The 26,309-nt window shown below is 36.7% G+C and overlaps 1 long non-coding RNA gene and 1 pseudogene across 1 annotated transcript; both read left to right on the top strand.

Moving 5' to 3' along the window:
* Positions 1–26,309, top strand: part of LOC141426416 (homeobox protein aristaless-like) — a 107,487-nt pseudogene that overhangs the window by 27,926 nt on the left and 53,252 nt on the right.
* On the top strand, positions 5,163–13,823 carry LOC141426419 (uncharacterized). Its single transcript, XR_012451232.1, has 3 exons — positions 5,163–5,283; positions 12,973–13,003; positions 13,751–13,823. It is a non-coding gene; the product is annotated as an uncharacterized lncRNA (long non-coding RNA).

Raw genomic sequence — 26,309 nt, 5'->3', positions numbered from 1 at the left:
TTAAATTATCAAATTTGTGAGTTAACTGATTCTTGGTTCGCTTGCGCATAGAGCATTCCAAATTCGACTTAAAAAGTAAGACGACACGATTGATGCAGAATGTAAGAAGGAGATGCAAGAACGATAACAGATTCTCGCCAAATCCTAGCGGAGACAATGAGGCTAATGGTCGGTATAATTTCATAGTGGATCCGTTAACAATATCTCGACGATAGTAAAAAAGTAATTTACTATTAGGTTGACGATACGGGCATGGCACACACCAACCACACTGAGAATCACCAAAGGAATAATTGACTTAACAAAATACGTCTAACAGATCCACCGTGACTAACTGACAACGCACAATCCTGAACCGCAAAAACTAGGCTGGAAATTTCGCAGATATACCTAATTAGTTTCGCAGATATACCTAATTGCTGTGATAAGATGTCATTTTCAAAAATTTTACAGGATAAGGAACTAACAATTTATATTTTTATTCTTCCAGGAGGGAGACACTGTGGGTATGAGATAGTACTTTCTAAGTCTCAGGTAATTCTGAGCCAGGTCTAGACTAACCGTTATTTGAGAGGCTGCCTCTTAAGTAGCTTAGATACTAATGTCTATGTACAAAGTACTAACGTATACAGTCGTGACTCTTGAGCCATTCTAGTTGGCATGGACCCGGCAATTACTAGGCTGGGGCTGACGGTGCGGAGATGCGATCGGTTCCAATCGATTTTGCCCCGCTGCGTGAAGTTTGTTTAGCGGCAAAAAGCGTGCCTCCGACGTACCGGCCATTACTGGACCACATTTACTGATGCCTAACCAAGTTTTTGTCCAACAATGCCGTGATTACCAAATTTATATACAATGGTGACTCCATTCGGAGCCACTGGCGCTTGAAGATGACCTAAAGTTGAATGCACCAGCCTTAACGGCCCAGCACTTTTATTTGCTTAATTATAACACCAATACTGAATGGTCCGTATTGATAATGATCTTGCTTGTAATTTGGAAAATGAATCGTACAAGCCGGCTGCGGCGCCGCTGGGGTGGTGCCGGCAATAAATAAACATCACAATCTAAAAGCTATAAAATTACATTTTTGTCAGATATAAATCAACTTAATGGTAACTGTTTTGAGTTGAATATTAACTGCAGGGAGTATGGAGTTAGGCTGTTTGTTTCCTTTAAATGAGACGGTGGTTGTGTGTAGTAGCTTATTCAAAGAGTGCACGTTAACGACAATAAAAATAACAATTACCAGCGGAGATGGCTATCTTCGTAATCGTTTCGTACTAATTCCGTGCCACTGCTTGCTAATTGTTGCTTACAAATAACTATCTTTATATCTACATTAGTTAAAAGCTTTGAAAATCAGTCATTAAAACATGCTTCTGAAATTAATGGTCCTTGAGAGCTTGTTGATTCGTTTAAGTATACTACCTACCTACCTACTTATGTTCGCATGATGGATTCTTGTTCTAGGAATAACCTAACGAACGAAAAGTTGGAAAACCCCGACATTGTCACTTCAAAGTTCAATATCACAAAAACGGCTGAACCGATTTTGATAAAACATGTCTAAGAACTATCGCTAGAAAACCTGCTTTTAAATTAAAAAAACCGCATTCAAATCGACTCGCCCGTTTAAGAGCTACGGTGCCACAGACAGACACACATAGCGGTCAAACTTATAATTTTGCGTCGGGGGTAAAAACAAGGATGTCAAAAATATTGCCATCAATAAACCGGATCAACATTACACGCCAACATTATGAACAGTAGCAAGTGGCTCAATAATCCATGACACAAGTGAGTGAAGTGAGTGAGTGAGTGAGGTGTGAGTGTTACTCAAAGTTAAATAAATACACGATCATTCAGTGTTTCATCATGACATACGTCCCTGATGACGTAATGTGGGACGTCCTCGACTAGATGTTGCGAGGGGCCTTCTTAATGAACCGCTCCGTTGGTAATGACTGGTCGCAGAGCCGAAAATAGGGCTCAACGATGCATCATGATAATCCAGTGTCCATTAGAGATGATGTTGAATTCAATGTTTTAAATATTGTTAATTGTTAGCTTTCTCTCACAAAAAATGCACAAGTATTTGGAAAAGAAGTCGAGGATAAAAATGTGGGACTGTCACCATCAAGTAAACCAGAAGTTGTTCTAACAAGACAAAAAATTGTGAAGATGAATCTATTCAAATCTCCTATTGTATTTTTGTTGAAAACACCAATGACTTATCCTATATCTTTGTCTTTCTAAAAAAGAAAGGAACATAAACAATTTTACTTACAATAGGATTAAAGAGACTCAGAGATCTCAGAATTACGTCCGTGAATTTTGTCACAAACGCTTAAGCTTTATTTTGAATCATCATTAGAAGTTACCTGCTTTACAATAGAAAAGTATATAATTATTGTGTTTTTAAACTTCTACTATCCCCCAAATTCGTTTTGTTTTAATGCGTAAATCAGACAGGTAACTTTTTACATTTCAACTAACTAAGGTATCCAAATAATGCTTCAAAAAAGTTGTAAAAATAAAATTGGATATTTCAAAAAAATAAGGACTTAAGTCGTTTTATCCGAAAATGGAACTCATTGTAAATTAACGAATTTTAAAATATATTTCGTCGTAATGCCAGTAATACAAACAAAATGACCGGACGAAATGAAAATGTTCCCAAAGCATCTTATGATGACAATCATAACTTCCGGACCACACCGAATGACCCCTTATTAAGTGCCGAATTTGACTCACTGCTCAACACGCTTCGGAAAAGATAGACAAACCGACAAACAAACCAAATAACGGCAATTTGAAAAGAGGCAACTAAATAATAACCTTTCAGATATAAGGTTGAAAGTCCAGAAAATTACAAAACAGGGACGTTGGTAAGTGTTGGTTTGAAGTCAATAAACAACATTATCAAAAGAAACACAGAAACAAATAAAGCGTCTACATCTGGTTGACATAAAGTGGAAAATCCCACAGATACCGGTGTCTACGATGTAAGTGGATGTTGTTCAGATGGTGCAAAAACCGACAAAGCTACCGGGCGCCTTGTTATTAGCGACTTCCGAAAACTGTCCATTTTTTGCAGCGTCTATCGGACACTTCAAAAGGGCAATATGACAAATTGTACCAACAATGACGAACTACAGATTATATTTGCCCAAATGAGTTTTTTTAAACCCTTTTGTAAATGCTTTAATAAACATTGAAGAACTCGATACAAACTTATTTGGTTTCTCTTTAAAAATTGAAGGCTTTTGCGTCGAAGTTATTATGGTTATTAATAATGTTGAGACAATGTAAATTGTGGTTGAGGAGATTAAAAGCGAAATCAGAAATCCTTTTACGTGTATCAGCGCGCTTATCAATCAGGACTAAGTCGAGTGTCAGTCGTCAGAGAAATCTCCGAAAATAAATTAACTAATGTGCGTAAAGTGGCCAGGCTCGTGACCAGGCCGGCATTGAACCCTGCTTTTGAGAGAGGTGAACCTTACGATACTTCTTGAAATATTGAGTTGATAATGTAGGTATTTCCGGTTCAGCATTGCTAATAAATAATACTCCTGTTTTGTAAGGTTTTGTATAACGAAAGACCCGAGGTGTTTTTGTTTTGTTTAAATTTGTAACGTTTTAGCTAGACTGTAAATTGTATGTCATTCCCAATTGGGATGCACCAAAAAAAATAACCAATAGTTTTATTTTATTTTTGGAAAGAATAGGATATTTTAAAATACCATTTTCATCGATTTTGATATTTTTTTATATTTTTTTTACGAAATACGCTGGATGACGTCACAGTGAGACAGCCACGTTTCATTGCCTAGAAAAATTCAGGTCGTACATAACGTAATCTGTGGCATTACAATGTGCCAATAATACAAGCACGGTTTAGAGTCCTAAATAAACTATGACAAATAGTTTTATTTATTTCTCTTCTTTTAGCTTCGATTATTCCTATGTTTCTTTAATGGTGTGATAGTAAATAGATTTTTTATTAAAATCTTATATTTAGATTCTTTTATATTTACTTGTAACGTCGTAATTTAATAATTTAATTTGTAAAAATACATTGGAAATACTCCTATACATTTCGGACTTTACGATAAATGACAACTGTTTAAAGCCGGGTGCGCATCATGTGATTAAAGTTCTATCTTTGTCACTCTTTGCTATTATAAGCAGGACAGCAACATTTCAAACTGTCAATTTGCTTTAAAGTGTAGACCTGCTTTATAACTGCCTTTGTGACGGGACACTGCAGGGGTCAAATGAAGGTCATTACTTAAATTTTGTTTATTTAATTCAGTTTATCATATTTTTGGAATCTGATTACTGAAAACGCTTCACAAAGCCTATTTCTCTAAACGGTTTTCGATTTATTATACGTTGTCAAAAATTGGGACATCCCAATTCAACAATAATGAAAGAAAATGTCAACGTAGCCGTCGTAGCCTAGTATTGTGCCTTTAATTAAAGATTACGTTCTTAAAACTAAAGCACAAAAGACTTAGATTCTGGTGTAATAACTTAATTATATTGCTTAACTTAACAACGTAATATATTGCTTTTTTTATTATCAGTTAAGATTTCCGAGGTCAAAAAGGTGCATTTTAACTTTTCAGCCGAAAAAAAATTTGGTGGTTACTTTTCATTTTGCGAAGCATTGAAAAGTGGTGTCATGTTATTTTATATCAAGACGTTTTCTATGTACTGGCAGCTGTAACCTTTTAAAATCATCCCTCACTTTAATTACCCTGCTAATTAGCTCCTATAATTAACGATCCACTATACATTAATTGCTTTTCTACAAAACTAATTTGTCAATTGATCCATCCAATTACTTTTGATCTGGGTCGAAGGACCGAAGTCGTGATCTGTGAAATCACGATATCAATTAAATTGGATATTGCCAATACCCTCAGGCGTGTTCTTGTTCACTCGAGAAGAGCTTTTAGTACTAATGTTTGTACTTACAAGTATACTGGTTAAAAAGGCCAATTTACACTAGATTACACTCGAGTAAAAGGCGGAGTTTGGATTAATACGTTACGGTGACGATTGGTCGGTGTGCCGCAGGGGCGTGGTTTGGGCCCCATGTTGTATTTTGAATTATGGATGAGGTTGCAGTAAAGTAAACCAGTTGTGCCTGTCGCGGCAGCGGCTCCGCTCGCCTCTTCCTATCTAATTAATTGATGTTACCATTTAATTGCTTGTTTCCTAATTGCAATAACAATTGAGTGTGTTGACGTGAAGCCGCGTGATTTCTCTCAAGTAAGTACCTATCATGTTAACATATTTTCTGCATCTAAAGTACTTAGGTACCCATTTTGAAGTTAATCTTGCTGACGCTTAACGAGTAACCTGCAATGTATGATCTATTTTTAAAGGTGACATATGAATGTTATAATATAATGGTTACCTATTTGTGATTTTCGTAGTAGGTATTCCAGGTACAGTCAAGGTCATAAATATATTTATATCTATACAGCTTTATGCCACTATCCATAAGGGTCATTTTTAATTGAAATTGAATGCCCGCGACTGTATTTATTTTTAATGTGTAAATCTATAAGTGCAGATGTTATTAGAAATAAATAATGTAACTTCTATTTCTAAAATACAATGTTTTAATGATCTGATAGATAAGTAGGTACCTACCTTAGTTATGTGCAAGAGAAGACTGGTTTTTGGCTCATTGATTTTAGCATTTTAGTTATTTCATAGCGCAACTTAATAAAGTGAAATGACTCCTGACACTAACTCTGAAATTTAATTGAAAATTACCGAATTGATGGATTGAACCCACATGGTGATTGATAAATTACCATTTCTAATAAACGGACTGCAACTTAAATTTTAAGTTGCAGTACCTACACATTGAAGAGCAAAAATAAAGAATTACTATGTATGGAAAGCTCAGAATTCCCGTTATTCGTTCGCCCCGGTATGATATAAATTTCTACTGTTTTACATTTATGTTTACTGGCACATAAATTATTTATTGTTTTGTTTGCACAATATGGCAATGAATTCAATTGTGTAGTAAACAGGTGCAAGAATAACAAGTAGTGTAGCTGTGGGAAAGCATGTCGTAGATGTATATGGTTTAATGAGTGCATTTGCATTTCAAGCAGGAATGCTAATGTTCAATAATGATAAATACGACTTTGTAACACGTATTAAATGAAACAGGAAATTAAAAACAATAAGTACATTTTTTTTGTACTTTTATTACCAACTAGTTTACGTTCATGTATATGGTCTCATTGCGGAATCTCCTGTACTATCAAAAAAAACAATCCTTCCATGCCATCGTCATGAAGGGGACCTCTTCTTACTAGGTCCAAGAGTTGATGAATCAGTCAAACAGTCAACCAGTCGAGTCTTTTCATTGTTCTTTGATGAATATATTAGCAATGATGGCGCATTATTTGCGATTTTTAGGGTGATCAACAATGATGTAAATGGGCCCTGACTTCCGAAATAAATGGCATGCATAGTTTTTGATTAATATGACCAGAGGTTATATTGCAACTTATAACGCGCGGGTGCTAGCTATATCATTCAACATCTTTCTATCCTCATCCTTTCCTGCAGTTTGTCAAACGAAAATGATAAATGCAATGATGATTCAGAGTGCGGTAGACAATATTATTACGTCTTCAACGTAGCCTTGTCTAAAGCATGTACTCGCAATTACAGTTGCATCTATCTCTTTCTGTCGCCATCTTATACTGATTGACATATAAAATCGGTGATTACGATTTTGAACAGGCTCGGAATTTACCACCAAACTACCATTTCACTCAAAACACTCTCAGACCACGACACAAAAGCAGGCCCTGTACCACAGAATAAGTAATAGTACAAGCTATACTACGAAGTGCAACATTGGAACTTCGTATCTTGTCTTCCCGCTGACGCTTATAGTATTTAAGACGAGAGTGAGAGGGACAGTACGATACGAACTTCGATTTTCGAATTTCTTAGTAGCCCAACAGGAACTCTGATAAAATCATGTGACTGACGCACGACGCCGATAGCCCTGAAATGAGGTCCTACAAAAAAGCGAGCGAAATTAAAAACGGACAAGCGTACACGGTCTCTAACGCTCCGTGATACGGGCCAGCCGGTAATTTGTCGAAGGCGCCAAAGATAAAAGCTAGTGATGTGCAAGTGAAAGAGACGTCGATATTTTTCCGATGTACTACACCTTAATCCTAAAATCTATTCTATTTTGAATCGTCTTGCTCAAATACTAAAAGCATAGGAAGAAATTGAATTATAGTAACACATGTCAGCAGGGCTACTACGAAACTCGAAACTCGAAGTTCGTGTCGTGCGGTAAGTAAGTGTCAGAGGGACCGCACGACACGAACTTCGAGTTTCGAGTTTCTTAGTAGCCCTGCAGTACTTTGCGTTTTCTAATGTTAGTGTTACCTATATTAGATTAGCTTATGCCCGCGACTTCGTCTGCGCGGATCTAGGTTATCGCGTGGTGGCGCCCTCTACCGGAACAAAAAAGGTATCCTATGTTGATCCTTGGGGTTCAAACTACCTATATTATACCAAATTTCATTGAAATCGGTTCAGTGGTTTCCACGTGAAAGCGTAACAAACAGACAGACAGAGTTACTTTCGCATTTATAATATTAATATTAAAATTAATATAGTAGGGATTTTTCAGAATAAATGACAGTAGGAAATGACAGTAAATAGGTAAATATAAAAACGTCAGACGATGGACGGAAATAGATATTCACTTGACACTAGTTTAATAAGAGATATTGTATAATGTAGTAACACACTCTTTACAGATACTCATATGTCAAATAATGTTATGAACTACGGCATTTTAGGGTGCTGTGTACCAACGCAGCATTTAGTAACGGGAAAGCTAAGTCAGAATAATGTAAATACATAATTCATTACGTGGGACCTCCACAAAAGAAGCATTATTTAGCCAAAGTGCATTAGACAATGCTGTTCTTAAACATCGATGTACTTTTCCCAACTCAATCAGAAGCAATTTGGGCCGGTAGTGGAATGTCCCTAGCATCCAAGACGCGGGCGCACGCAACGACAACTTTACGATGACCAAGGTCAACACGTCGCGTTCTTTCATCATCATCATCATCCCAGCCTATATACGTCCCACTGCTGGGCACAGGCCTCCTCTCAGAACAAGAGGGCTTGGGCCATAGTTCCCACGCGGGCCCTGTGCGGATTGGGAACTTCGCACGCACCATTGAATCGCTTCGCAGGTTTGTGCAGGTTTCCTCACGATGTTTTCCTTCACCGCAAAGCTCGTAGTAAATTTCAAATGTAATTCCGCACATGAATTTCGAAAAACTCAGAGGTGTGAGCCGGCGTTCGAACCCACGACCCTCTGCTTGAGAGGCGATAGGTCAAACCACTATATAGGCCACCACGGCGTCGCGTTCTTTGAGATGTGTTAATTTATGAACATAGTTTTCGACATTTAAAATTATTGCGTTGAGAGATCGTTGTTTTCTTAATCCAAACAATGAGTTCCGAGTGCATTAGACAATACGTCCTGTCTTAAACATCGATATCTTCCCAACTCTAGAAGAAGCAATTTGGGCCCGCAGTGGAATGTCGCCGGCATCCCCGCGCGGGCGCACGCAACGACTTTATTACGACAAAGGTCACTTGCGACGCGTCGGGGTCTTTGTTATGCGTTAATTTTTAGACTTGGGTTTTGACATTTTTGTGTGTTTGTAATTTTTCATTGCCTTCTTAAGAGCGTTTGTACCTGCTGAGCTGGCAACTTTGCATTTTTGTTAGTTTGTCTCGATTATTTCATAAAAATTTAATGAAAATTAAAAATGTGGTGTGATAGAACTGTTCTTAATATACTTCTTAAAAACCGTTAGTATACATTTGTACGTCTTTAAAGAATATAAAAGTCTATCACGAATAATTATTGGACTAGAAACATTAACTTATATATTAAGAAGAGTTTACACCACATTTTTAATTTTCATTAAATTTTAAAGGAATAATCGAGAAAAACTACCAAAAATGCAACGTTGCCAGCTCAGCAGGTATAAACGCTCTTAATCCAAATCCAGATTAAAAAAATATTAATGCGAAGATCTAAATTTTTTACGCCTAAACCGCTGAATTAATTATGATGAATTAGATGGGATATTTTTTTATCTCTGTAAATAACTTGTTTCTGCGTCACATCAATAATGAACGAATTACGTGTAAAAATAAGCGGTTAATCTCAACTGAATGTTTTGACAACTGACTCATCAATGCACACCCCAAATCCTCAGGCCCGTTAAGCAGCAATTTTGCTTAGAGATTTACAATGTAGACAAGGATTAGGACGGGTACGTAGGTATGGATCATAATCCCCAAACGACCAACTAAGGTATGTGCGAAGTTCCCAATCCACACTGGGCTCGCGTGGAAACTACAGTTCAAGCTCTCTTAACCTGTGAAGAAGCCTGTGTCCAGACGTGGGACGCGTGTAGGCCTGTATGTAAAATAGTTAACGACCGCGCAAGTGGCTGTTACTTATTAACGCAACTTTTTTTCCTTGTTTTAATAGAAGTTACACAGCGTAGATCAAATAATCTTACAGTCAGTACAATAACAAAAAGCCTACTAACGAAACGCTCATAAATTTCTAAATTTAACTGATATAATTTGTTTTATGGGTGTTTTATCTCTGACTAAATTATGTAAGGATGCATCAACAGTTGGATATGGCATTCTAAAAACACTTAGGTATACAATGTACGAAAATAACATTAAACTTTGTAGAATGATAATTATACCTATCTACTAAAACATTATTAAGCTATATTTGGATAATTACACACACAATTACACACTCGTAGATACCAGATAGTTGCTACCAGAACGTTTGTCTCAGAGTTTTTATTTTATTTTATAATTATCATCATCATATCAGGCGTTAACGCATTCACTGCCACCGACGCATATATGCGTTTTCGGAACTTCACCCAGTCATAATTATACATACATCTTGAACACACATGTGCGTCGGTGGCACCTGTGGAAGATGGCAGTGAATAAGTTAAACACCACGCTGGACTTATTTGTAATTACTACTTTGTCCCATCCCCTGCTTTGTGGAACATAGCTAAAAACAACTGTGTAATCTGTATGGAGTGTTCTATCGACTTCCATGTGTACAATCATCATCATCATCATCCCAGCCTATATACGTCCCACTGCTGGGCACAGGCCTCCTCTCAGAACATAGTTTTGGTTAGGAACTTCACACGCACAATTGAATTGCTTCGCAGGTTTGTGCAGGTTTCCTCACGATGTTTTCCTTCACCGCAAAGCTCTAAATTTCAAATGTAATTCCGCACATGAATTTCGAAAAACTCAGAGGTGCGAGCCGGGGTTTGAACCCACGACCCTCTGCTTGAGAGGCGATAGGTCAAACCACTAGGCCATCACAGCTCCATTGTGTACAATATGGTCCTTTATTTATTGTTGTCACTCTTCAGTGTAGTTTCTACTTCCGTTTTGTGGGCTGGTCACTTTTGCAGTCAACTACAAAGATACGGCCAAAGTTACAAAAATACACGACTTTATTTGCTTAACATTAAGGTAGTGTAGTAGTATACATATTTTTTCGATACTTGAAAAAAAGCTCATGGTTTAAAATCGATAATTAGCTACTAAGTGACGGTTCTTGCATTAACTTTTCGGTTTTCTGTTTTCGTTTGTTATAAAATGATTTATTTTTGAAACAAAATTTTTCTCACGATTAGCCTAACCTAACTATTGACTTTTTACGAGTTTACTTACGCTTTTTCAAAAATAGCTAGCGAAGATGGATGTCAGAATATTATTACCTATAGATCATCAACCTAACCTAAACTACTGCGTCCTATTAAATAGCTTAAAAAAACCAAAAAACGAAAACACCCTGATTCTATAGACATATTTTACGTTGTGGCAAACGTTGTTATGACAGATGAAACGGTGTGATTAACAACTGTCCTTCGTGTGTAATTTGAGATACAGCAGTTAAGCAGTGACGACATGTTGAACTAATTTCTGTGATCCCTTACCGAGAACACATAGCTATCATTCTGTTAGAAATATCCAGCCATGTTCAACGCGTTGCAATCCATAGAACTGTTATGAGACCGTTTAACTTCTTTACAGAACCTCCAAAGAAACTCGAGAGCGGAATGCCAACACAAATATTCCTCCCAACAAAAACCCGAGCGACACACCCGATCGAAATTTCTACAATCTCGTACAATTCTCGATTTAATTTGTTAACTGGATTTAGATTTGACTACGACAAAAAATGTTGTGGAATTTGGTCGGTGCCGTGACGTTTCGTCGGTGGTCGCGTGTCGGCACTAATTATACGCGCTACTTATCGTACGCGTCCCAAACCTTTTAGTCGGGACGACAACAATAAATCTCAGGTCTGTCCTCGTATCGGCCCCGACGCCAGGCTGCGGTTTGGCGACGCGTCTACAATATTAATTGCGAAAGTATTCATAAATCTTATATTGGATTTACCTTTTTTACCAGGATGTTGTACAAGCTTTGCAAATTCCTAAACTAGCTTCGATTTCGCATTATCTATACTGAGTGATGGTCCCATTTGAAGTATGTATATTCTGTTTTTATCAAAGTTAAAGTCAAAATATCTGTATTCAATTTAGGCTATAACACGCACTTATGAATGACAAAAAAATACTACCACCGGTTCGGAAAAACCCTGTTGAGAAGAAACCGGCAAGAAACTCAACGAGGTGTATTTTTTTAAACAGATTTACAATATTATTAAATGATATCTTTACATCACAAGTATTTAACACAACTTTATTTATTACAGTTTATTAGTGTCGTACCTACTGTCGAGCAAAGGCCTCCTTCCCTTGACCTCCACAACTTCCGAACGTAGACCCGAACAGCTCAAGGTTTGGTGGTCATAGTCAGTGTGGAAGTGTGACAACATTCCGACGTTTCCGTATTTTATTTTTTAAAAGTTTATCATCATTTGAGTGATTACCATTTGGAGGGGGGGTGGCGTCATGTCTCCAAAAACAGTTCTTACCTACCGCCTTTGGCGCTATGTAAAGCTATTCCTAATATTCCCACTATCTTCTTCTTAATCTCTTTACCTGTGTTCCTATTTCAGCTTAGCATTCGTCTTTCTAACATCAGCATTTCCTCGTGCAATAAATATGTTATTCCAGATTCTATATGTTATCTTATTACACCTAACATATGTACTTACTTGCCCTCTATTGTTTTATTGCGTACTTTACCTTAAGTTTGGACTTTTTATATTACATATATTATAATAGATACGTTTCAACTTTATTATCTTTATCTTTATTTGAGTTTGGATATGGTGGCATTAAAAGCAATTCTGCGGTCAGAATATAGATGGTGGGTGCTAGACTGTTTTATGTTTTTAATTATTTACCTACCGCAAAGGTTTTGATAGTGACGAGTTATAGTAAAAAATCTAAATGTTTTACATGGTGGCCTGAATGACGGCGTAAAATATCAAGAAACTGGAATATTGCAATGGGAATAGTTTGAACCCTAAATACCTTAGCTTAGTCCACTGTGTGGAATTTTTCTACCAAGTCAAATTATACCCTAAAATGTAATTGAAAATAAACTATCTATTATATACAACTTTTTTATTAATTAATTTTGCAATGAAACGATTGACCGATAAAAAAATGTCATCAGCGGCCGCGCCGCCTCTTCAGACAGACACAGGCAGCGGGCGACTTGGTTTTATAACATGTTCTAATTGGTTGCTAATAAATATAGTTTTTAATGTACCTATACACCTGTATACCTATCTATTCCGTATTTGTGTTTTGTACAATAAAACTTAGTTAATGAGCCCCGTTTATTTAGCTAGTCGTAAGTATTATTCTAACCGTTGTTCTATTTTCGCAGGTAACTGGTGTTCTTCTGTCCCGGTGGCATTGTAAGTCAATTATTTCCGATTCCTATAAACAATCTTCAGTTAATTAGGTTATTTCTTTGAAACCCGCACAAGTAGGTACACAGTCCACAATCGTCCAGGACGCAAACGCATTACAATACGAAATTATCAAATTAGCTGCATCAGTAAAAAAACCCGTCCGGACCACAAAGGATCGCTGGCATTGTTCACAGATTTTAAAAATCGTCCATAATTAAACGGAATTCAGTTTTTACCTCCTCGTTTCGCCATGATATAAATTCCAGCATCGGTTAGGCCGTTCCAAAAAGGAGCAATTTGCCACCCGCTCGGATGAGGCTCTTCAATATTGAAACGACCTATTGGGAATGAAATATAAACAAGAGATCAATAATAAGTTTTTACTTCATGCCTTTTGTTCAGTGTCGAGCAGTATGAGATAGCCTGGGATCGCAAAAACTGGGCGAGGAGCTGGTTCCTCGAAGAATCCAGGGTGCCTTCCTCTGGCGATTGTTTTGGAGCCAACCGATGACATTACAAACGCGATTACCTGTTCTTCTTAATTAGTTTGGTACGTTTCTAAGTAAAATAGGTAGCAATACTTCACTATGGTTTTATTGTAGGTTTCTCAGTATCTGTTTTAAGATTCAGCAACATCATTCAGGTTCGATCAGGTTTAAAGTGAAAAAAATGGTATTTTGAAAATAGAGCTATTCAAAAATGTGCCCATCTTCTCTCGGTTGATGACCCTAATCATTTTATTACTATAAGGGCTATATTTCACCGGGACACCATGGCGGCGCAACCAGTCACCGCCACCAGCAAAATGTATGCAGCTTTGCGCAACCAAGTGGACACCAGGTGAGATACCCTTCATAGAGCTGCATACATTTTGTTGGTGGCGGCGACTGGTTTGAAGTACATGATGTAGCTCGCACATTTTCGTACAAGTAGCTGGCGCACGTACATCAATCTTTATGCAAATAGTTAGGTATGACACAAGCGTGCAAGCTACTTGCATGAAAATATACGAACTACAGGCAAGTGTATTCCTGTCTTTATATTTGAAGCTTAAACGAGATTCTTTGAACGCACCACTCAATAAACTACGAGCACACAATTAAAAGTCTTACACTCGAACAAAGAACTAGCTTAGCTATGCAGAGAGGGAAAGCAGCAGTATCTTCAGAATCTTGCCTAAGAAAGAAAGAAAATTATATCGTATATTTTACGTAAATTGACAAATTAATTTCTAAAATAATTCGTCTTGAAACTTATCAAAGCACTATCCTAGAGAAGTGTAGACCCTTAACATCCCATAAGTAGGTATCTTAGCTTCAGAAAAATTAAAACGGTCATACGTGTAATAAATAAAGCAATCAAAAGGTAGAACACTGTTTTACGAGTAATACTCATCCTACCATAATTAAATAGTCGGCACCACAAAGCGAATTTTATAGCGAAATCCACAAAAACTTAACGAAAGGTTGCTGCCTTATAAAATCAACATGGTTTATTATACTCCTCGCTTGCACTCGTGTAATCACTCGCAAGAATAAATAAGACATTACGATGAAAACTAGAAGGTAATGATCATTGCTATCTCAATAAAAACGAAATTGAATTGTCGTAAAAAGTGAAATTGCTGGATAGAAACATCACCGTGATGCCATTGGGTGCAAAAATGGGATTGCCATCTGTTGATGTGGGGACATTAAAGTTGGATTCTGTGAGAATAAAATTACGTATGTACAGCCCGTGCGTTTTATGAATTAACTAGCGTTTGCCCGCTACTTTGTCTGCCAGGAATTTATTAGTCCTTATCTCGCAGGGACTGTGCAATTTTCTTATGTCCTTCCTGAGGTGTCAAACTATCTCCGTAGGTTCTGAATTTAATTATGATTGGTTAAGCACTTTAGACGTGAGAGCGAAACAAACTCACATCCACATGTAATATTAGTTAGTACAGCTGTGGTTCATAACCTCCCGGGGGAATTTTTAACTTCCTTGGAGAAAAAGTAAGAACAAACGGAAATGGAATATCCATCACATAAAATATGAGAAACTTATTTTCCTTATTCCAAAATCAATTATTACACTTTCCATCGTCCTTTGCATTAGAATTACTCTGATGGAACGAAAACTAAACACCACTTTCGTCTGTCTCATAAATTGACACCATGCTGGCTGAATCATAATAACATACTGAATATAATTAAACAAGCAAAACTTTCAAGTTTTTTTTTCATATTGTGGTACCCAGCATGCTGGCTAATTATGCCACAACCGTTGAGTCCAGTCGACAGTTTTTACTATACACTTAATTTTTCGAAGCAGCTGCCGATGCACCGACAGAACATCAAAACCAGTATAACGCGGCCTGTGCTGTACCCATTTGCAACGCAAAACCATGCAAACAAGCTAAAACAGCAGCATTATAAATGCTTTATAAAGACTTCTGAAGATAAACAAACCTAAGAGAAACTCCTTTTGAGGTCCATTGCATCACTTGTATAGGGGCTTTTTGTAATGCACGTGGAGAATGATCAGCGGGTGTAGCAAGTATATTCTTATATGGTAAATTCGCGGGGTCCTTTTTAAATTGGTTGTTGGCGGATTGTTTTTATAATGGCATAACTTAAATTGCATTTTTGTCACCCATCGGGAGGAGCCGTGATTGTCGCCGGCCAGTGTTTTTGTTTGATTACCAACTCATGTATATTCCTTTGTCTTCATTAGAGGCCATGTGTTTTTGTTTTCGATCACAAAATGCTCATGTTAATTAAGGCTTTTAACTTTGAGAAGTTCAGAAGTCATTACCCATAGAAGAGTAACACGTTGTATGACAGATAATGCACAATAACACTAGAAGAGCTAGAGACAAGATGGTTATGGTCGACATGATTTACTGAGTTGGGACCTTATCATCACGATTTGTTTTTGTTTCTGTCTTTCCTTTGTCGCTTTTTGTTTTTGAAATAATCATGTATGTAAGGAAGAACATACGTGATTTTCCCTCTAACGTCGATAAGCCAAAGGCTACTAGAAACACAGGGAAGCTTAAAGTTCCATCTTACAGACTGGCTAAAACCAAAAAGTCGTTACTGGGAAATTGCATACGTTTTTATAATAAAATTCCAAAAAATATTAGAAATGAAACAGATACAAAATTCAGATCTATTATCAAGAAGACATTAATATCTAAGGCGTATTATAAAGTTAATCATGGACAGGGATATGTCACTTGATGGCAGTTGTTGTACAATCTACTATTTTCGCTTTACCAAATCAAGTGATTTTTGTTAAAAATCATCTTAAGTAAAGCCAATTTGTGTACGGAACCCCACAAAGCAGTTAATCACTTTAACATCAAATTACATATTGAGCAAACTCTTGAAGTAGCTCATTGTCGTTCAATTAACGTTAACTCATTAATAGTAGGTACGAGTATCAGTTGTCCAAAACATTAAAACGAGACACGCGAACTCGCCGCCGACGGGTAAGGCTGTGCTGTGCCCATGACCGAGCGAGGCGCTTAATAATGTTTCTTAACGTCAACTATTATAATGAACATCATCGGCCAACACAGCTACCGACTACTGGATAAAAGCCTGCCTCAATATGGTATATTTTAACGTAGTCCATCAAATGGTTGATTAGTATTATAGGTTTTAGATGAAGTGCATTAAGTAAGGCATTTATATTTAGTTTACTGTGTTACGGGTATGAATCTGACGAAAAGTGTATTTGAAGCTTACTCGCTTCTATGTTTATTGAAACCACAGAATAAGTAATGATGCATTTGCATATATGCCACATTATGATAAATTGACAATAACTTACTTACTGATACTGACAATTTAACATATGTGTCATATTTACATAGACGGTAAAGCCACAGGCAGACATACTATTCATGTTCTTATATCGTGGCTATTTATTACCATATTCTAATAGTGTATCCACATTTGTCTTATTTCAGCGTAGTGTATCTCTGTAGCAATCATACAACTCGCTTTATCTGATACGTTATGATCCATGTTTGGCCACGTACATTAAACACATCCGTGAATTAAATAAAATACCAATACTATCCTTAGAATACGCGAGCTTAATGACGCATATCAAAACGCTAAAAATGATACCTGAGGCGTAGCGGATCGCTCCGCTGCAAGCAAGGCGCACGCCGCGGAAACCAGCAATTTCCTTTTCAATTATAATTGATTGAAGTAATTGCGAGATTCTTTCGCGAACCAGCCAACTTCGTCGTATTAAACGATCGGTCGTGTACAGTTGTAGCCAGCGTCGGTAAAACTAAACTATGCCATATATATAGTACCTACTTACATTGTAAAGTCAACCACGAAAAATAAGTACAAGATGTGAGGGCGCCTCTTTTTTCTTAATTGTCATGTGATCGACATCGCCACTTGTGATGCTAGGGGTCCGTTGCCTCGTTGTGAATCAGCATCTGTCAAGCTGACTTGTCCCTATACTACGAAGTACGAAATTCGAACTTCGTGTCTTGCCGTCCCGCTTCATCATCATCATCATCATCCCAGCCTATATACGTCCCACTGCAGGGCACAGGCCTCCCCTCAGAATGAGAGGGCTTGGGCAGTAGTTCCCACGCGGGCCCAGTGCGGATTGGGAACTTCACACACACCATTGAATTGCTTCGCAGGTTTGTGCAGGTTTCCTCACGATGTTTTCCTTCACCGCAAAGCTCGTGGTAAATTTCAAATGTAACTCCGCACATGAATTTAGAAAAACTCAGAGGTGCGAGCCGGGGTTTGAACCTACGACCCTCTGCTTGAGAGGCGATAGGTCAAACCACTCGGCCACCACGGCTTCACCGTCTTCGCCCTCCCGCTTAACCTTATATTATTATTAATACGAGTGAGAGGCACGGTATGTACGAGACTGATTGAAAATTAATTTCATGGTTTTTTATAGTCGGTTAATTTTTTTGTTATGTAGCAACCTATTGTGAGCATACAAGTCTTTGACATTCGTTTGCCACGTGTCTTTACTTCCTGTAGAAACTATCGGACTCTCTGCCGCCAAGTTCGTGTCGTTCCGTCCCACTCACTCTCGTATTAAATAATATAAGCGTCAACGGGACGGCAAGATACGAAGTTCGAATTTTGTACTTCGTAGTACAGGGCCAGTTCCCTTAGTCACCGTTTACAACGCCCACGGGAAGTGATGGATCCGTCCTATTCTTAAAGCGAGCAATGCACGAACTTGTCATTATATTTTACAATACAAGATATATAATGTGATGTGTGTGCGTAGAGATCGCTCTTAAGCCTATTGCTTACCTTGTAATTTTCTCTCTGTGTACCTGTTTTCTGTATCGTTTACTATTTCTGGTGTACGAGTCATTGTATTGTATGTATTCACATATTTCATTGGTAAAGAATTGCTCACAACTGTACGTAAGATAATTACGTGACTTGCTTAATTAATCATTGCTTTTAACTTGAATTTCTCACCTGCTTTACCTAGTTCGTTAATTTTTAATACTGATTGAAAGTAATTAAATACCGGTAAGTAATTAAGAACAGTCTGTGTTGAGCCGCGCGCTGGCATGCGTAGGTACAGTCACGAACAAATACGTCTTGCAAAGTGCACGGAAATAGTGTAGCGACACCTAGCGCCATCTTGTGAGCAAATATGGAAACTAACATTCTGCATTACGCCATCGAAGATTCTATCAACTCTCAGACGCATATAAAACAATTTCCAATGCTCTTCCTTCAGATTTCGGTCCCCGAGCATAACAACAGCCTGGAGAGAAATCTTTCTATTTTTATTGAATTTGTTAAGTTGTTGTTGTTGATTCGTAAGAGAAATAATCTCTCAATCTTTTAGCCACCGCACCTGCACCCGTTATTAGATTATATTACATAATCGTTTAGATTAATTTTATACATTATCAATTATCGATGAAATAATGTCACTTGGTGTCCGCATTCGGTATCATGTAAGTGATACGGAAAGGGAGAGCAAACTAGATGTACAAGGGGTTGCACAATTAAAACGAGGCTTTAGTGAAATCCAGACACAAGTCATGTAAAATAAATAAATGATTTATTTCGTATACCTAACAAAAACTAAGTACTAATCAAAGACTTCGATATAATATTGCTTATAAATGTTGCAAAAAAAAACTCTGAAAAAAAAACCTTTCTCGAAAGATTGTCTTTATTGTCCCTGGTTTTACTTGTGGTATTATGTATTTGATGCTCGTCCATTTTTATTCAGTTTATTCCATTTCAGCTGATCAAGTGTAACCGTGTAATACCAAGTTTGTATTTTTACTTAATTATGTATTTTGAAATTTAAAAGCAGAGTACTGATTTTTATAAATAGTTTCTGTAGCATTGTTTTATAGTACAGTACCACTACCATGAGTTTACAGTGACCGTACTCGATAGCGACGGCGTAAATTATTTGTATGGGGAATTGTACAGCGCCCTACAAGTGGTACAGGATTTTCGTTACGCGGTGTTGGTATGCAGTAGTGTAATAATAAACAGAATAAGATATTTATGTTATGTCATGGGGCAGTTTAAGCGCTCAGCAAACATGATCTGGATAGCTTTGAAAATGTCTGTTAAGCAAACACGTAATTCACTTTTATTTCTGACTGGCTAGTAGGAAAAAATAACACTGCGAATGTCTGACGCCCAATTGACCTTATTGACATTGGACATCTCATCTACGGGCCTCGTCTGTACTTACCATAAGGTGAAATAGAGGGCAACGCTGATCAGGCAAAAAAAAAACTAAAATCCAACGCGTTAGTCCGCGTTAGGTTTATTTAGTGCATATTAGGCTGAAGGGACCTCGTGATGAATCGGAAGCAATTGGTCAATTGTATCACTTTATATCACTTTGACATTATCGAATACAGGCTCACGGCTTTGCTCTGAATAGGAATGTTGACAGATTGTGTAAAAAGTAATTTTATAAATCTGTTTACGTACATTACTTGTTTTTATTAGCAGTACGTTTGCTAAGATTTATAAAAACATAAAAAGATTTTAGGGCGCGCGAGTCACGATTTAAACACTTATCTTGTGGCTATACGCGCCAAGTGGACCATCGGGGCTCCCGACCAACCCCCGAAAATCTGGAATGCTTGTAGGTACACGCCAAAAGTGGTGAGTGGTACAGCCAACAGCAGATGCCGATGAGCAATGGTATAGTGTTCAAAATTATCTAAACTCTCTCTTATTACCTTAACGGTAGAGTCGTGTGTAGATCATTTTGAGCACCGTAGCCGCTCATCCACGTCTACTGCTGCCTGTGCCATCTGTCAAGAATTGGTTGGAAGACGTAATAAACTTGGTATTTACCTACACTTTATATACAGAGGTAAAATTTGCATGACTAATTCCTATTTTATTTTCTGTATTTTATGAATAAACAGACCATTTAACTGAAGGATTTTATGGTTTAATCACAAGCGAGATTATTACTCATAGATTTAATATTGTCAGTTATCGGTGTTACTAATAACTAGACTAACCTTTGCAATCTTTAATTTCAAACGACGGAAAATTGTATTACGTAGCACTAGTAATTTAGTTATAGTTTTTCTTCTGAAATGACTCAATTTAATTAACAGTTTAACACTAAAGCAATGAGTGAGATAAATAAAGAAGATAAAATGAAATTTAGGACAAAATTAAATAGGAAAAAAATACTTAGGCGCGAGAGAACAAACGTGCATCCATCGCCTCACAGAACCGAATAAAACAAAACAATCGCAAACCCAAAAGAGCGTTGACACCCGCCCAGCGCGAATCGCCGATTTTCCGTATAAATTATTTGATTTAATCTCCGCTCAATCCTCTTAGCTCTCCGCAGATTTAATTGAGAACGGTCAAAACAGACGGCGTTTAATACACGCGTTCATAATTCAATGATTGACAAATCCCACAAATGACTACGAATAAAATTACAAATCAAAACCAACTCGGATATCGATTTCCGTCTTAAGTAATGTCTTAAAACTTAAGTAAGTTCGGAGGTCTGGATGGTACACTTAGCTTTGTTCTGATGGAATTTGCATTTACATTTGAGACCGTATTTTTCACGTGTGTAATGTATTGCGAAGTATTATGAATGTAGGACGACGATTGGTTTCACTTTAAAGTATTACGCTTTAATTAATGATAAAGTTTAATTAAATTTAATTAATGGTTTGTTGGCGATAACAGTACCCAGACTAAAATTACCAATTGCTCTGAAAAAGGAATATGAATTAAAGTGAATGTATTTTCACTCACACATCGCTTGTCATGTATTGACAGTGGTATCAAGATTACATAATATTTACCACGTAACAGATGTGACAATCGCTTGCCTACCGCTATATTTACCTACCAAATAGCTTACCGGCAACGGTGTTATTAGAGGTCTAGCGTCAACTGCCAAAAAGAGTAGAATCACTTACTTCCTCAGTACAAGTCAGAGCCCTTAGTTACCATTCAATTAAAAGTATTGCGTAAAGCATCTAAATAATAATAAATAATATAATTTCACAGTATATCATACATATTTTTATTCGCCAGATATAAAATTGTTTTGTATCATTTCATTATACCATTTACATAATAATAACCAAGTTCACAAAAAAGGTTATAGATAAAGATGTAAAAAATATTTTACTAAATAATAATGTGTCAAATTATTTAGCTGCTAACCCTAGCGACGAAACGCAATTTTGATGGCGTTGATTAAAAAAATAAATATAAGGCGTCATTTATTTATTACGGTACGCCATTTAACAAAGGGGAGAACAGACATGTTCCTTTTCTAACAAAGGAGGGAGGGAATCACAAACTGGAACGTCGTCTTATGATAACCCTCAATATAAATCTGTACATCGGATGCAAACCAGTGATTGTGTTAGCTCTATATTGAGTCTCTCTTATTTGCCCTATGATACAACATTGGCCCTCAGTAATGGATGTAATTGGCCTTCTCATAAAGTAATCTAACACTGCATCTATTACGCTTGTGACACTATGTAATTACCAACTTCCTAAGTTTATATGCTGTGAGAGATAATTACCTAATCGTTTATTTAACACCCGCTAATCAATATTCCTTAATTAATACTGTCTTGCACTGAATACGCAGTTCTTGAAGCCAAATAAGCACATCACCTTGTAGGGTATGTAACTTTTCAAAATAAAAAGTTGTTTAAATGGAGCTGTATGAATTTGTACGTACAGTCGAAGGCATAAATATCTATACTGCCATGGCGTCAAATATTTGTATACATCGGCCTTATGTTTAGTGACATAAAAGTTTATAAGTAGATGTTTTTGACGTCTTGTTAACGTCCAAACCAGATATGGCCTGTTACAAGAGCAAATAATTAAAACATAGATCGTAACTACTCGTCAAACTGGATGATCGGCGACTTTAAAAAATAATAGAATCTCTGGATTTTCCCTTTTTCATACAAATTAAATACTGGTATCAATGTACGCCATCCTAGAACCCAATTGACATCGTCTGTCACCCTACAAACATCAAGCATTTTGCTTTACATTGCTTCTGTGAATAAACTTTAAAGTGTAATAGAAATAAAAAACTATTTTCTTTTAAAAAGTCGCTAAACTAATGTCGTTCATCTTGAGGAGTACGATCTTTGTTTTAATTGTTTGCTCCTGTTACTGGCCACACCCTGTATATTAATGCCCTTGACTGTATCTACTTAATGGGTGACTTGTGAAATAAATGGATTTTAATTTTAATTTATCGAACGCAAAAAGGTGAATGATTAAAGCACAGGTATGTTGGTCTGGAGGTAATTGCAATTGCGAAAACAACCAAAGGCGTCGCCAAAAGAGTTCTAGTTATCCCAAGGGAATTATCAAATTTCGAAGGATAAAAAATATTTTGTATTAATTGAAGTTATAAACTATCTATGTGCCAAATTTTATCTCTAATGCGTCGAGCCTTTATGCGTGATCGAGTTACAAACATCCTAACATCTCTACAAACTTTCTCATGTTGATTACTACCTAGTATTATACCAAACAAATCAACACGTATTAAATTAAGTTTTATCCTGTATCAACCCACATTTTTTTTTTAATAAAATCACTGCATCATGTTTTTATAATTTAAATACGTTTCTACGATTATTTATAACTGCAACGCGGGTTGACCAACATGAGCCGGCGTCGATTGAAGATAATCGTGTCGGACACGCCAGGGTTGCACAACAGTTAACATGCAGAACGAAACGTCGTATAGTCTGTGCGACGTAGAAGAGATACTGCATTTCGTACTTGAGTTTGTATCTGCATGCAATAACGCGGTTAATAAAATAATTGTGTGATTTACTGATTGCTGGCTTATCTTCTGAATTCTAAATATACATTGAAGGATTTAAAGCGTAATGGATTTTGTCTGCGGTTTTGTTTGCGTACATATTTTTTTTGTTTTTACACATATATTAGTATAGGTACATATCTCCCTTTATAGAGACTTTCCAACTTTTATATATCACTTTTGGGCAAGCTCTGTTTGACATCTAGAAAAGAAAACAAAATAAAATTGAGAAATTATACGTCCATTAGTGAAAATCTTTTGAAATCTCTATATTTAAATTAAATTGTAATTGCAGCGCATTTATTTAAGAAGGAAAAAATGTAACATTCGTTATACAAAACATAACTTTTCTCACTTTACTTGCTTTTTAACTTTCTTAAGTCACACAACGGATTGTAACGTTTGTATAAATAATTTCAGTAGTTTGTTGCAGATGTTACAAAAGCAAGTGAAAACCCTAATAATGTTTCTGAAACACATATTTACCCTCTTTAAAGTAATTGATGTTTGGAAATGACAGCCAGTTTATAAGTCATGCGAGTTAGCACTTTAAATAACTACATACTTCGACATAAAGCCGTACTAAATTATAAGCAGCTTTATAGATGGTATCGAAACATTCATCGTCATTACCTTGCATATTCAGTTATTTAGCTTTAATGGCAGTGATGACTGGCTTGCTACGACAGTATTAAATCTGTTAACACATTGCAATTGTCTGCTGTCAATGGACCACCCTTGAACAAGATGACGGTATCAAGTAACAGCAGGGCTACTACGAAACTCGAAACTCGAAGTTCACGTCCTGCGGTCCCTCTGACACTTATACTATTTAATACGAGAGCGAGAGGGACGGTACGATACGAACTTCGAGTTTCGAGTTTCGTAGTAGCCCTGCAGCTGCGCACTGTTACATCATCGACATCATCAGCCGTAACACGTTCACTTTTGAACACAGTTCTAACGGGGCGGCGCGTTAGAACTCCACAACAACTCGCCACTTCCATCCACCAGTTCTCGCGATGTCGTCAGTCCACCTAGTGGGAGGTCTGCCAACGTTTCGTCTGCCGGTACATGATAGACGTCCATTCGTTAACTTTTTTTACCTTTTACCGGCTCTTAAAGCGATGCTCACTTTAATTTGTATATTCTTCAAACTATGTCGATGACTTTAGTTTTTCGGTGAATTTCTATATTCTGGATTCTGCCGCGCAAAGAAACTTCAAGCATTTAGCTCTCTCCATACCCCTTGTGTGTCTTTAGAGCCTCTTCATGAAGCAACTGAGACTGGCAACATATACTGATTGAGAACTATAGTCTTAAGGCCCAACAGGAATAATTAAATATATTTTTGTTAAAATTTAAGTTTAAACACAAGCTTTTCGATACTTTTGTTAACTGTTGCATTGTCATTTAAGCTACTATCCATACCCAGAGCAAATGGTCAACCTATTGGGACACGAGACAAATACAAGGAGAGCTAAAAAAATATTGTATTTTATTTTTTAAAATACTTTACTATGACGCCAAAGCCAAAGCTTGCCAAAATGTCACACGCACACGGTTTTAAAAAAATGGGCAAGTGCAAGTCATACTACTACCATACCATACCGAAAAAATACGTTTATTTGTACGGGGATCTCCTCTGATTTTTGACTTTATAAGTTTTTATTATATATGTGGTTATGTTATGTACATATATTAAATACAAAAACCGAGTCCTATGGATTTGGCGTGTTTCCTCTGTGTATCAGTCACCATTAAAGTACGATTATAACTAATTATGATACATCTAATCTGTGTGAAGAACTGACACACGTCCGAAAGATACGTTTGCGTGTCGTGACTAATAAATGGATGACATATACAATTGTCCGACGTCTAATTGAATAATCTTCTAAGAACCGCTCCAATTAATTGAAGGAAAATGGCATGATCACATTTTCCTTGTCGACTGTCCTTAACTATTAAAACCGATAGTAGAAGTATTAACTCTTTGATAAAGTCTATTTTTGTGGAGCTGGAAATATCACTATTAGTAGGTATTTAGTAGTAGGTGTTTTTAGTGGCTGTTACATACATATAGGTAAATATTATGTAAAACGGACGTGTGGTTTGATGGATTTAATCGTACCAACTCTTTTTATAGAAAATTGGGTCACTGAAAATGTTAAGCCAGCCAAGAAGATTAAAGAATAACGTTGTATTTTTTTACAAGCTTTTATTTCGTTTCACCTGTCCCGTTGTCTGTCTGTCTGTAATCAAATCTTGCAAGTTAAATTCGACCAACTTCCAGTAGTTGTATTGTCTTGAAATTTGGTGTATATTTATATTTGGTATACTTATGTAAATTGCGTGACAATAAAATAATCTGGTAGTGACATACTGGTAGGCAGGCCAGGATCGTCTCCACAGGACGGAACTCTTCAACGGTTAATGGCATCGACTGGAAATTTGGTATGCTAATGTAGTTTGGGTGGCAATACAAGCCCAGTCAGCAAAAAAGCTTGTACCTATTAAAAAAGATTTTTTTACCAAAAACTTATTTTTGCTAGATTTGTATGTGAATGTCGGGGGGAATATATTCATAAATTCAAATGATGTTTGAGAAGACATTATTCTTTAACACATGAATATGTAAAAGTGCATAAAATGTTGTTTTTAACGTAACCTTTCCGTTTTGCTATTGCAATATACGCAATAAAAACTATATATCAATGTCTTTAACTAGCTGGCAACGAAGTTTTTACTGCTTAAAAGTCTAAAGCGTTAAATTTACGAGCGGAGTATTTGTTGTAATTTACTTGCCACATAGTTGCCATAATAGACAAACTCAAAACACAAACGATAATTTTACTAGCACTTGTAATTACTGGTAACTAGTAAATCCGTAACTTGTAGATTCGTGAAATAGGGTCATCATCTTAAGTAGTTTACAAGCTTTTTTTAACTTGCAATGTATGTA

Source organism: Choristoneura fumiferana, chromosome 3 (assembly GCF_025370935.1).
Source record: "Choristoneura fumiferana chromosome 3, NRCan_CFum_1, whole genome shotgun sequence".
In the NCBI taxonomy this organism is placed as follows: Eukaryota; Metazoa; Arthropoda; class Insecta; order Lepidoptera; family Tortricidae; genus Choristoneura; species Choristoneura fumiferana.
This window is presented reverse-complemented; position numbering and strand designations above follow the sequence as displayed.